Source organism: Phoenix dactylifera, unplaced genomic scaffold (assembly GCF_009389715.1).
Source record: "Phoenix dactylifera cultivar Barhee BC4 unplaced genomic scaffold, palm_55x_up_171113_PBpolish2nd_filt_p 001287F, whole genome shotgun sequence".
NCBI lineage: Eukaryota > Viridiplantae > Streptophyta > Magnoliopsida > Arecales > Arecaceae > Phoenix > Phoenix dactylifera.
In genome coordinates this window covers 45001-57737 of record NW_024068619.1, presented here as the reverse complement: position 1 = coordinate 57737, position 12737 = coordinate 45001, and positions in this window count along the sequence as shown.

Here is a 12737-nt window from a genome sequence, read left to right as displayed (position 1 = left end):
CTTCTAGGGCATACTTCTAACACTGTCGGAGTCGACTCGAGCTACAGTCGAGTCGACTCGGGAACAGTCGAGTCGACTCGAGGTCTGTCGAGTCGACCCGAGAGGAGAAAGCCGCAAAAAAACATGTTTCTGTCTGGACTGTCAGAGTCGACTCGAACTACAGTCGAGTCGACTCGGAGCATCGTTGAGTCGACTCGAGATACAGTGGAGTCGACTCGAGATCGTGCCAGTTAAACTGGAAGTTGTTCAAACGTGCCAGAGTCGACTCGGACTTCAGCCGAGTCGACTCGGGCTCGCGGGAAATCATACGGATGAGTTTTTTTTTGGTGTTTTGTTGGCGTTTCGACGGCTATGATCATCTGAAGGTCTTGAGACTATATATAGGACTCATGAGAGCCCTAGGGTAAAGTGATTGGCCGTATATTTGATAGAGACTCTTGTTTGTGAGGCTAGGGTTCTAGAGAAGAAGAGGATTGGGATCCTACTTCTTGTGCAAAGGAAATTCTGTGTGAATCTCTTGTAGAGCGATCTCGTGTGATCGTTCGGGTGTGTGCCATCTCTGTAATCAATTCATCCTAGTTGAGATTTGGAGCGGTGGAGGACGTAGGCTATTTGTAGCCGAACCTCGTTACATCTTTGTGTTTGCTTTGCTATCTTCTTCTTCCTTCTTCTTTTGTGTTTGATAATCCGCTGCGGTGCTCAAGTGCTTTACCCTTACTGATACCAGGGTAATCTTTTGCCCTTCGTACGGATAAGCGAAGAGGTGATCCTTGAGTCCGGTGTCGAGGGAGCGAGAGAGTTATTCTCTCTTTGTTTTCCGACGTTGGTGGGCAGTGCCGGTGTGAGTGGGTTCCGGTGCGGGTCGCTGCCAACAAGCCCCCCGCGGGGTGCGGGACCCCCGATCGGCGTGTGAGGGACGGGCGTCCGGGCGGGCCCCGTTTCCAACTTCCCTCGGAACATTAAAACCCTCCGACCCCCTCGGTCTTCGCTCCGACCCTATCGCTATTGCTCGGATATGTGCATCCACCGTCCCTCGTTGCCTTCGGTTATCTACCCCAGGGTGTGTTTGATGTATGCCCTAGAAGCCAATTTGGCTGACACATTTTTGATTCTAGGGACATAATTTTGTACTTGACTATTTATTATTGAATAAATAAAAGGCATCTTTTCATTCATATTGTTTATGTGTCTATGAATCGTCCAAGGAATTAATAAGATGATGATACATATTCTCAAGAGTTGAGAATTTGAGCCATATATCATTGGTGATTAATTTCTAAATGCTCCTGATCAATGGATCATCACGAGGACGGTGATCGATCCGATCAGTGCACAGATCACTTTCCTTCTGGATGGACGAGACTTGAGTCCACAGTGTAGGGACACTGAAGTGATAGTGCAGGTGCTTGTTAGAGAACAAGGGTACTGAGCGTGACCAAGACAAGAAGTCACTTGGATGTCTATCCACTCGTCAGTGACTTGCTTGATGTTGCAGTAGTGTGACTGGTCCTTTGACCTGCGGTGCTTCGGCTACTCACAGTGAGGTTATTGTAGTTTGACTGCACACATACATGGTCTCTAGCCATATGGGTCCATGCAGTGTAGATTGGCTGCAGTAGGTTCACTGTAGGAGTAGGGTATGCACCTATAAGGAATCTATCGACCTTGATAGAAGAGGAGTGATCCTATGTGATTTGTTAGACTGAGTTCTAAGACCTTGGCCAGGGCAGTAATATAAAGTGAAAAAAGAGTTTTCCACTATCCAACTCAAGTCGAATAAATCTTGACATATGACAGACGATGGGGTTTGACGAGTTGTCCATGACCTCCGTCCTGTAGGGATCCACGATAGTAGGACTGTATCACATGTTAACTGCACCTAGAGGTTCATCATTCCATTCTGCTGGGTAGCCACTACATGCTGCTAGGTGTCACTGGTGGATGGTGGGACTCATAGGGATTATCTTGATGATCGATAAACCCTAACGAGTTGAGTTGGAATCGTTCCAACCCATTGAAAGGAGTTTTCAATGATATTGTGATAGAGATCATAATATATCTCACTACCAGTCAGAATAGAACCTATGGGGTCACACACACTAGAAGTATTGACCGATCCGATGGTTGAAATCGTGATTAGGAATCACAAGTAATCAATTTGATTGATAAGAAGTTGAAGAAGGAACAAAGGGAATTAATTAATTGGACTTAAACACAAATCCTACTTCGGGAAGGATTCCTAGAGTCCTAATTGGATTAGGACTGAGAATCCTAGTTGGAGTAGGACTGGGATTCCTACTTGGAATAGGATTCCTACAATCCTAATGAGATTAGGAATTTTGAATCAAAATTGGATTCCTACTTGGAGTAGGATTCCTAGAGTCCTAATCGGATTAGGACTTCGGATTCAAATAGAGTCCTAATTGGATTAGGACTAAAATCAAATATGTCCTAATTTGGATTAGGGTTTCTTAAGTCACAATTAATTATTAATCTAATGAATCAATAAGACTCCTAATTGGATTAGGATTGAAGAGTTCAATTAAGTCAAAATTGATTTAAGTTCTAATTGGATTAGGACTTACCTAGATTGGATCCTAATTGGTTCACCCTTGGGCTAAGCCTAATTGGATTAGGGCTTGACCACATTAGGGCTTTTCAAACCCTACTTAATGTGGATTAGGGTTTACCATGAGGAAGGGGATATGCCCCTCCCTTTTCCATGTGGAGAAGGGAGAAGAGAGCCCCTCTTAGGAAATAACTCTAGGGCTCCTAGATTGTAGAAGCCCTAGATGGTTATAAAAAGGGGCAAAGGGGGCCGGCGCCCTAGATGAGCTCTCCCTCTCCTCTTCCATCACGTGGCCACCCCTCTCCCTTCCTTGGTTCAGCCGCCATCAGCAAGGGGAAAAGAAGAAGAGGCGTGCACCTCTCCTTGGCCTCCTTCCTTGGTTCCAACGCAGGGAAGAAAAGAAGGCTGCGTGGGGATTCTTCTTCTTCCTCTTCTTCATCCTTCTTCTTCCTCCTCTCAAGCACAATCAAGGGTTGATTGAAAGAGAGGAAATCAGCCATCAAAAGAAGTCTTTGCAAGGGAGCTAGCACCCCGGGAAGACAAGAGAGCTTTGATCGGATCACTGCTTCGTGTGGATACCCGTAGAGGCCGGGCACTTGAACGGCTTCAAGCGAACCTTCATCCTAGACCACGAACTTCAGTTTGCGGTGATCATCTACCCGCACAAGGTGAAGATCTGATCTTCTAATGTATTTAAAAAGTTTTAATTCTTATCTAACTACGAACGGTTCATGAAACAACGTTCATGCGATGAACGTCGATCCCGCTTATGCCGATTCCGCTGCCATCTGAATTTTTTTGAAATATCAGCGGCATGGGCGGGTTCCCAACAGTGGTATCAGAGCCTAGGCTTCATAGATTAAGGTAAGAATTAATTATCTAAAGGCTTATTAGATCTGAAAATTGAATGATCATGCATGCTGAAAAATTCTGCATGCAGATTTTTCAGGGGTGCTGATTTTTTGCATGCTGATTTTTATGTGATAAAAAGATGATTCTAATTGCATTGTTAATGGGATTACAAAGTTTAGAATCATGATTAGCATGATCAGCGACCTATGTCATGATATAATCAGTTAGTTTTCAGATCTGAAAATTATAATTATTGCATACGGTGATGATCATAGGATTCAAACCCTTTTGGTATCAAATGTAATGACCTGCGATGTGATCTGCGATGTCATGTAATTTTTCAGATGCTTGCATGCATCTTATTTGATATTTTGAGAGGCCTGCGTGCCTCCTAAAAGGAGATGTAAATTATTTTTATTTTTATTTTACATCTGGTTGTATTTCTGTGATGTGATGTACATCAACGATCAAGTTGAAGTAAAGGCATGAGATGAAAGGTGATCTAAGCGGTTGATGGCGATGGGATCAAGAGTTGATCAAGGATCGAATCAAGGAGGCTTGGAACCAATTCAAGAGTTGAAGACCACTTGATCGATTGATGTGCATGTGCTTGTAATACGACCTAATTAGAATCCATGATCATCACCTATTCAAGGTTTAACTTTATTTGATGCTGCGATTATAACTGCCTGTGATGTACCATTTGCATGTGATGTGAATGCGAGTCGGGTAGATAGGTTTACATGTGATGTAGCAAACCCAATTGAGACCTAAATCAAAACCTCCTCAATCAAGTCGAGAGTGAACCGACATGAGCAAGTCATATTAGATTAATTGATCTAATTGGTGTCTAGGAAAGCATGAAAGGTGGTTACTTAATTAGGACCTTACTCTCTGAGTAAGGGGAGCCTCCCACCTGCTTACCTGGCCAATTGTTCGATTACCTCTTATGAAGGGCTCAAGTTGCAAACACTAAGACCTGATTAACCAATATTAAGTCAATAGGTCTTCCACTGTAGTAGAGCTGCTAAGGCCTTTCTGATGTTGATTTGTCTCGGCTGGACACAGTGGTCAAATTGCATCGGGGGGCTGGACCTCTCTATAGACATGAGATGTTGTAGGGTAAAGGTGGGGTTGGGCACCAATAACTGTTAGGTGAGGACCCAATGACGACTTTATTCCTACGGTTATACGGTGGGTCTGACTTAACTAAGAAATGGGACCAATAACTGTTAGGTGAGGTCTTCATGGCTTAGAGACTAAGTTACACTGCAACATGCTTGAGAAGCATTATACAAGAGTTGTACATTCATCAATCTATGTGTCACCAATAACTGTTAGGTGAGGTGGCATGTAAATCGGTGGGACCGCAGTACCCACTAGAAACCCTAGTCGTGTGAGATTTCCGTTTTCCTACCAGAGGAGTGTGAGGAATTCGAAAAAATAGTGGGAGTTACATTTGTTCTAAAAGACCTTAGAACAGATTAGGATCAAGTACAAAAGTCTAACTAGAATCTTTACTCTCTGAGGATTATAAAGTCAGCTTCTAGACTCTTAACTCATATCCTATAGAACAACCGTTTGACCAAACCCAATTATAAAGATTGGCTCAGCAAATTTCAAAAATCATTTTGAATTGTGAGAAATTCGGGTATATGCTAGACCATGGAATCCCCATGTTACCAATCCGTCCAATCACTGATCAGCGTAAGACGCTTGTTAAGTGGACGAACAATGACAATAAAGTTAGGTGCTGCACAATGGCATCCATGTCCAATGCATTACAATGCCAGCATGAGAACATGAAGACTGCCAGGGACATATTAAATCACCTGCAAGAGTTGTATGGTGATCAGAGTCACGCAGCTCGGTTTGAAGTGTCCAAGAAGCTCTTCAAAGCCAAGATGCACGATGGGCAGTCTGTCCACAATCATGGTTTGACCATGATAAAGGACTTAGAGAAGCTTGAGAAGCTTGGCATGACCATGCATAAGGAATTGCAAACGGATTTGATCCCGCAATCCCTTCCAGCTTCATATGAATAGTTTATAGTAAACTACCATATGAACAAGGTTGTATGCACTAAAATAGAATTGTTAAATAAATTGGTAACTACCTTAGGGACCTTGAAGAAGTTCAAGGGGCATCGTTTTCGTTGTCAAATTGGTTTCTACTTCCAAGAGAGAGTCTATTTGGAAGAAAAAGAAGCCTGCTAAGAAGCAGAAGAAAGACAAGAAGCCAAAGAAGGAAGTTCAAAAGAAAAAGGCTAACGACAAAGGAAAATGTTTCCACTGCAATGTCGAAGGCCACTGGAAGAGAAACTGTCCTTCATACCTCGAGAGCCTGAAGAACAAAAAAGGTGACACACCTTCAGAAGGTATAGACTTGCTCATAATTGAAACTAATCTAACGGTTTCTTCTACTTCTAGTTGGGTTATAGATTCTGGTTCTAGTGCTCATCTGTACACTACCATGCAGGGTCTAAAGGAAAGTAGAAGGCTGGCGGAAGGTGCGGTAACCCTTCGGGTTGGCAACGGGGCAAAAGTTGCTGCTGTGGCTGTGGGCACCTACCATCTGCGACTACCGTCTGGATTTAGTTTAATACTTAGAGACTGCTATTATATACCTGTTGCTAGCAGAAATTTGATTTCTGTTTCATGTCTAGCACAGGAAGGTCATGTTTTTACATTTGACAAAGACTGCTGTTCTATTTATTTCAGAAATAAAATAGTTGCACGTGGTTTCATGATCGACAGTCTCTATCATTTACATATGGATGTATCTGTGAATGTTACCGAGCAAGAAGTGAGTGCCAAAGGATCCAAAAGATCTAGAGATGAGATAAACCAAAGATATTTGTGGCACCTCAGGCTTGGCCATATTGGAGAGGACAGAATGAACAAAATGGATAAAGATGGGCTTTTAGGCTCATTGACTTCCGAGTCATATCCAGTTTGCGAGTCCTGTTTTCAAGGAAAAATGGCTAGACTGCCCTTTGTAGGACATGGGGAGAGGACCACTGAAATACTTACCCTAATACATACAGATGTATGTGGCCCATTCGATGTGCTAGCCAGGGGACGTTATTCTTACTTCATTACCTTTACCGATGATTATTCACGGTATGGGTATGTGTATCTTATGAGACACAAGTCTGAATCTTTTGAAAAGTTCAAAGAGTTCAAGAATGAAGTAGAAAAACAAACTGGAAAACCTCTTAAGGCTCTTCGATCAGATCGAGGAGGAGAATACCTTAGTGGGGAATTCCGGGACTATCTCAAAGAAAACGGCATAGTCTCACAATGGACACCTTCGGGTACACCTCAACTCAACGGGGTGTCAGAGAGGAGGAATCGGACCCTATTGGATATGGTCAGGTCCATGATGAGCTTCACTGATTTACCTATGTTCCTTTGGGGAGATGCCTTACTCACAGCGATTTATTTATTGAATAGAGTTCCCTCTAAATCCGTTCCTACCACACCGTATGAGATATGGCATGGTAAGAAACCAAGTCTGGGTCATCTCAAGATTTGGGGATGTCCGGCCCATGTCAAGAGACTACAGGCGGACAAGTTAGAGGCTAGGACCATAAGTGCTCATTTTATAGGGTATCCTAAAGAGTCATTAGGATACAATTTTTACGTCTCAGAGGATCACAATGTGTTTGTGAGCCGTCATGCCATCTTCTTGGAAAATCAGTTTATCCTTGATAGAGGCAGTGGGAGGAAAATTGAGCTTGAAGAGAAAGTCTCTGAAAAGCAACGAGTCATGGATCCTATAGAACCCATTCATAAAGAGCCAGTACACGATGTCCCTCAACCACCTCGTAGATCTAGTAGGGTCTCCCATCCTCCCGATAGATACTTAAGTATACTAGAAGAGGATACCGAGGAAATGTTCCTAGTGGGAGATAGGGATCACATACAGGATCCCAAAACCTACAACGAGGCGATATCTGATATCGATTCCGAGAAATGGCTGGAAGCTATGAAGTCAGAGTTAGACTCCATGCATTCCAACCAAGTCTGGACCTTAGTAGATCCACCAGAAGGTATTGTACCTATTGGATGCAAATGGATCTACAAAAGGAAGATAGGTTCGGATGGAGAGGTAGAGACCTATAAGGCAAGGCTTGTGGCAAAAGGGTATAGTCAGCACGAAGGCATTGACTATCAGGAGACCTTTTCACCTGTAGCCATGCTAAAATCCATCCGAACATTGCTTGCCATTGCAGCATTTCATGATTATGAAATCTGGCAGATGGATGTGAAAACTGCTTTCCTGAATGGATATCTTGATGAAGATATCTATATGGAACAGCCATTGGGTTTCACTTCCAGTGATGGAGATCACAAGGTCTGCAAGCTGCAAAGGTCCATCTATGGACTAAAGCAAGCATCTCGGAGTTGGAACACTCGTTTCGATGACGCAATCAAAACGTTTGATTTCATCAAAAACGAAGAGGAACCGTGTGTTTACAAAAAGGTTAGTGGGAGTGCTGTCGTTTTTCTCGTACTGTACGTAGATGACATTCTCCTGATAGGGAATGATATTCCCATGCTAACCTCGGTCAAGGTCTGGTTGTCAAAAGAATTCTCCATGAAAGACCTTGGGGAAGCATCCTATATTTTGGGAATAAAGGTCTATAGAGATAGATCTAAAAGGATGCTTGGCCTTTCACAGAAGATGTACATAGAGGAGGTGCTGAAAAGGTTCAGCATGGAAAACTCCAAGAGGGGTCTCTTACCTCTTAGGCATGGAATTCATCTCTCCAAGAAGATGTGCCCCAACACATCTGAAGAGATTCAACGCATGAGCAAGATTCCCTATGCATCGGCAATAGGAAGCCTCATGTATGCCATGCTGTGTACACGACCTGATATAGCTCTTGCTGTGAGTGTCACAAGCAGATATCAGTCGAATCCAGGTGAAGAACACTGGACAGCTGTGAAGAATATTCTTAAGTACTTGAGAAGAACTAAAGATTTATTCTTGGTTTTTGGAGGATCATCAGAGTTAAAGGTAGAAGGGTACACAGATTCAGACTTCATGACTGATGTCGATGACAGGAAGTCAACATCTGGATATGTGTTCTTGTGCAATGGTGGAACGGTAAATTGGAAGAGTTCTAAACAACCGATCATTGCTGATTCTACTATGGAAGCTGAATACATCGCCGCCTCTGAAGCTGCTAAGGAAGGCTTCTGGTTCAAGAAATTCATTGCAGAGTTGGACGTGATGACATCAGATGCCATAACACTCTACTGCGATAATAATGGCGCCATAGCCCTTGCTAAGGAGCCAAGGTCTCATCAGAAGTCTAAGCATATAGAGCGGCGCTTTCACCTCATACGCGACTATGTGGAGAAGAAATATGTAGAGGTGCAGAGAGTAGACTCCGCGGATAACGTGGCAGACCCGTTCACTAAGCAGCTGAGTCAGCAAAAGACTGAAGCCCACCTTGAGAAGATGGGCCTAAGATATATGACCAATTGGCTTTAGTGCAAGTGGGAGATTGTTAGATGTATAACCTAGAAGCCAATTTGGCTGACACATTTTTGATTCTAGGGACATAATTTTGTACTTGACTATTTATTATTGAATAAATAAAAGGCATCTTTTCATTCATATTGTTTATGTGTCTATGAATCGTCCAAGAAATTAATAAGATGATGATACATATTCTCAAGAGTTGAGAATTTGAGCCATGTATCATTGGTGATTAATTTCTAAATGCTCCTGATCAATGGATCATCACGAGGACGGTGATCGATCCGATCAGTGCACAGATCACTTTCCTTCTGGATGGACGAGACTTGAGTCCACAGTGTAGGGACACTGAAGTGATAGTGCAGGTGCTTGTTAGAGAACAAGGGTACTGAGCGTGACCAAGACAAGAAGTCACTTGGATGTCTATCCACTCGTCAGTGACTTGCTTGATGTTGCAGTAGTGTGACTGGTCCTTTGACCTGCGGTGCTTCGGCTACTCACAGTGAGGTTATTGTAGTTTGACTGCACACATACATGGTCTCTAGCCATATGGGTCCATGCAGTGTAGATTGGCTGCAGTAGGTTCACTGTAGGAGTAGGGTATGCACCTATAAGGAATCTATCGACCTTGATAGAAGAGGAGTGATCCTATGTGATTTGTTAGACTGAGTTCTAAGACCTTGGCCAGGGCAGTAATATAAAGTGGAAAAAGAGTTTTCCACTATCCAACTCAAGTCGAATAAATCTTGACATATGACAGACGATGGGGTTTGACGAGTTGTCCATGACCTCCGTCCTGTAGGGATCCACGATAGTAGGACTGTATCACATGTTAACTGCACCTAGAGGTTCATCATTCCATTCTGCTGGGTAGCCACTACATGCTGCTAGGTGTCACTGGTGGATGGTGGGACTCATAGGGATTATCTTGATGATCGATAAACCCTAACGAGTTGAGTTGGAATCGTTCCAACCCATTGAAAGGAGTTTTCAATGATATTGTGATAGAGATCATAATATATCTCACTACCAGTCAGAATAGAACCTATGGGGTCACACACACTAGAAGTATTGACCGATCCGATGATTGAAATCGTGATTAGGAAACAAGTAATCAATTTGATTAATAAGAAGTTGAAGAAGGAACAAAGGGAATTAATTAATTGGACTTAAACACAAATCCTACTTCGGGCAGGATTCCTAGAGTCCTAATTGGATTAGGACTGGGAATCCTAGTTGGAGTAGGACTGGGATTCCTACTTGGAATAGGATTCCTACAATCCTAATGAGATTAGGAATTTTGAATCAAAATTGGATTCCTACTTGGAGTAGGATTCCTAGAGTCCTAATCGGATTAGGACTTCGGATTCAAATAGAGTCCTAATTGGATTAGGACTAAAATCAAATATGTCCTAATTTGGATTAGGGTTTCTTAAGTCACAATTAATTATTAATCTAATGAATCAATAAGACTCCTAATTGGATTAGGATTGAAGAGTTCAATTAAGTCAAAATTGATTTAAGTTCTAATTGGATTAGGACTTACCTAGATTGGATCCTAATTGGTTCACCCTTGGGCTAAGCCTAATTGGATTAGGGCTTGACCACATTAGGGCTTTTCAAACCCTACTTAATGTGGATTAGGGTTTACCATGAGGAAGGGGATATGCCCCTCCCTTTTCCATGTGGAGAAGGGAGAAGAGAGCCCCTCTTAGGAAATAACTCTAGGGCTCCTAGATTGTAGAAGCCCTAGATGGTTATAAAAAGGGGCAAAGGGGGCCGGCGCCCTAGATGAGCTCTCCCTCTCCTCTTCCATCACGTGGCCACCCCTCTCCCTTCCTTGGTTCAGCCGCCATCGGCAAGGGGAAAAGAAGAAGAGGCGTGCACCTCTCCTTGGCCTCCTTCCTTGGTTCCAACGCAGGGAAGAAAAGAAGGCTGCGTGGGGATTCTTCTTCTTCCTCTTCTTCATCCTTCTTCTTCCTCCTCTCAAGCACAATCAAGGGTTGATTGAAAGAGAGGAAATCAGCCATCAAAAGAAGTCTTTGCAAGGGAGCTAGCACCCCGGGAAGACAAGAGAGCTTTGATCGGATCACTGCTTCGTGTGGATACCCGTAGAGGCCGGGCACTTGAACGGCTTCAAGCGAACCTTCATCCTAGACCACGAACTTCAGTTTGCGGTGATCATCTACCCACACAAGGTGAAGATCTGATCTTCTAATGTATTTAAAAAGTTTTAATTCTTATCTAACTACGAATGGTTCATGAAACAACGTTCATGCGATGAACGTCGATCCCGCTTATGCCGATTCCGCTGCCATCTGAATTTTTTTGAAATATCAGCGGCATGGGCGGGTTCCCAACAGGGTGGGCCTTGCGCCGATGCCCCGATGGGGTGGCAGGGGTGGGGCTGCCGCGGCCGGCGCGTTTCGGCATCCGCGCTTGGGGGCTCGGACCCGAGTGGAGGTCGCGGAAGGCTCGTCGATGCCTGCACCGGGAGCGCATGCCGGCAGCCCCCCGCGGGGCGCCGGACCCCCGATCGGCGTGCGATGGACGGGGGGAGGGGCGGGCCCGGTTTGCAAATTCCCTCGGTACTTTAAAATCTCACGGCCCTGTCGGTGCTCCCTCCGGCCCTATCGCCACTGCTCGGATATGCGCATCCACCGTCCCTCGTTGCCTTCGGTTATCTACCCCGTGGTGGGCTTTGCGCTGATGCTCCGATGGGGTGGCAGGGGGGCACGCTCTAGCCCGTGCCACGGGGCACGGGCGCCGGGGCCGTACGGCCCTCGAGGCGGCCGTGAGCGGCACTTCGGCTTGCTCGGTCTGTCCTCCCGGGACGCGCGACCCGTGCGACCGGGACGCGCATCCCGTGCGACCGGGACGCGTGTCCGCCCCGTTCCCGTTTGCAACGCTCCTCGGTACTTTGGAACGCTTGGGGTGGGCTTTGGGCGGATGCCCCGCCGGGGTGGTAGGGAGGGGGGCTGCTGCTGCCGCGGCGGGACTTCCGCTCCACTCCGCACAAGTCCGTCGCCTCGCGGCGGGCGTGCCCGGCACCGTTCGTCCCCGAGGGAGCCGGCACGCGCCCGCCGAGGCCCCGGCGCATGGGCGCCGCCGCCGGCCGTCCGCGCGGCGGCCGTGCGCCGGCTTCCTCCGTCGGCCCTCCCGGGATGCACGACCCGTGCGACCGGGACGCGTGTCCGGGCCGTTCCCGTTTGCAACGCTCCTCGGTACTTTGGAACGCTTGGGGTGGGCTTTGGGCGGATGCCCCGCCGGGGTGGTAGGGAGGGGGGGCTGCTGCTGCCGCGGCGGGACTTCCGCTCCACTCCGCACAAGTCCGTCGCCTCGCGGCGGGCGTCCCCGGCACCGTTCGTCCCCGAGGGAGCCGGCCCGCGCCCGCCGAGGCCCCGGCGCATGGGCGCCGCCGCCGGCCGTCCGCGCGGCGGCCGTGCGCTGGCTTCCTCCGTCGGCCCTCCCGGGACGCGCGACCGGTGCGACCGGGACACGCATCCCGTGCGACCGGGACGCATGTCCGGGCGGTTCCCCTTTGCAACGCTCCTCGGTACTTTGGAACGCTTGGGGTGGGCTTTGGGCGGATGCCCCGTCGGGGTGGTAGGGAGGGGGGGCTGGTGCCGCCACGGCGGGCCTTCCGCCCCCCTCCGCACAAGTCCGTTGCCCCGCGGCGGTCGTGCCCGGCACCGTTCGTCCCCGACGGAGCCGTCGCGCGCCCGACGACTTTCCGGCGCACGGGCGCCGCCGCCGGCCGTCCGTGCGCGGCGGCCGTGCGCCACTTCGGCTTCGTCCGTCGGCCCTCCCGGGACGCGCGACC